The following is a 1504-nucleotide window of genomic DNA, read 5'->3' as shown; positions in this document are numbered from 1 at the left end:
ACAAAGACGTAGAGATTTGGGATGTTATTAGGGCAATAAACCGGTAAAAGAAAATTTTTCGCTCGGTGGAAACCGGAACAGCAAACTATCGATTGACTTACTCAACTTAACGCTGTGAATTTTTCAATGAGTAAAATTTTGTCATAAAAGGTGTTTCTCTCCAAAATTCGTCCTTCTTGAGCTAGTGCGTCTTAGCAGCTCCTTCTGCGTATCGCATTAGTCGAACCTACACCGCATGCATCGGACACAATAATGAATTATAACAGCGAATGCATCTCTGAAGAGGCTGTTTCTTGGCTACAGTCGCATGGAATGAGGCTTAAGAAAGGAAAGGTAAGCAAAAGAAATTTCTTAACAACACGTTTTATTGCAGCTTTACATACACAAACCTGACCGCTCCATTGATATTTGTTCGTATCTTATCTTGCAGAAAAGGACGGTTGCGATGGCAAAGATCTCCTTGCTATCGCCTAAGGCACTACATCCCTATTATAAAAGAGCGTCTAAAGTTCAAGGAATTGATTGTAAAGAACGCTGAACCTAAAGATGACACGAGTTCTTCGTCGGTACGATAATTAATTTTCCCACCAGAGAATTTGACGCATGAATGGTTCGCCTTTTCTCCTGAGGCTTGTTGAGTCTCAGCGGTTTCCCAGCTAAAGTCACGTGATCAAATTTTGGCGCCGAGAGATAAAGACGGTTACAGTTCGAATACTGCGTTTGCACAACATGGATTTAATTTATTTCAAGATTCTCTGATTTTAGGATCTCTCACTCTGAATTCTTAATAGTTTTCTTAAAAAGATGAACTGATATTTTTATGTCTATGTCTTGTTTGCATCCACTTAAGCTGATTTTTTTGGCTCTCTCTCTTTCAGCGTGCAGAATCAAGTCCTTCGAGTAAGACGTTTCAAACGTCGATTGAGGATTCAGAAAACATAAGCGATTATGAAAATTTAGAAGTGACATCGGCACTTAAAGAAAGGGTAAATCGCTCAAGGATCTCTGTTTTACGGACGAGGCGACAAAACTGAGCATTGTCTAAGTAAGTTCTTATATATTAAACTTTGCAGGATGGTGAAGAGTACATTATCGATTACATTCTTTCTATTTTATCCCAAAGGAAAACACTCAAGTTGCCTGTTGGTCAGCTAAAGATGAGAAATCTCGGGGATAGCACCTACAAAAATGGTGAGATTTGCTTTATTTTTATTGAAATATATTAGATATGCATGTCTTTACTTGTACCATGCATAAAACAAAGTAAACCCGATGTGTAAATCTGGTTAATTAATAAATAAGTGAATATATAGGATGTTATCAGACAGTTTAATTTTTTTGAAAACTAATATTTACCTATAGGTTCCTCCTGAATGGCTTTCAAAATTCCAACTACCATCGAGTGTAAGAAACTTTTCTTTGTTTTGTTTTTTAAGTCTACAAGCAAACCTTATTAATTCATGAATACTGGACTAAAACTGAAGAGCATAGAGGTATGATTTCT

General features: G+C 36.8%; 1 long non-coding RNA gene across 1 annotated transcript; it reads left to right on the top strand.

Annotated features, from left to right (window-relative positions):
• Positions 1–240: 240 nt before the first annotated feature.
• Positions 241–1034, top strand: LOC136279732 (uncharacterized). The gene is made up of 3 exons (XR_010716937.1): positions 241–333; positions 431–566; positions 879–1034. It is a non-coding gene; the product is annotated as an uncharacterized lncRNA (long non-coding RNA).
• Positions 1035–1504: the final 470 nt, after the last annotated feature.

This window comes from Pocillopora verrucosa, chromosome 1 (assembly GCF_036669915.1).
Source record: "Pocillopora verrucosa isolate sample1 chromosome 1, ASM3666991v2, whole genome shotgun sequence".
NCBI classification, from domain to species: domain Eukaryota; kingdom Metazoa; phylum Cnidaria; class Anthozoa; order Scleractinia; family Pocilloporidae; genus Pocillopora; species Pocillopora verrucosa.
The sequence above is the reverse complement of the archived record's forward strand: the minus strand, read 5'-3'. Positions and strand labels throughout refer to the sequence as shown.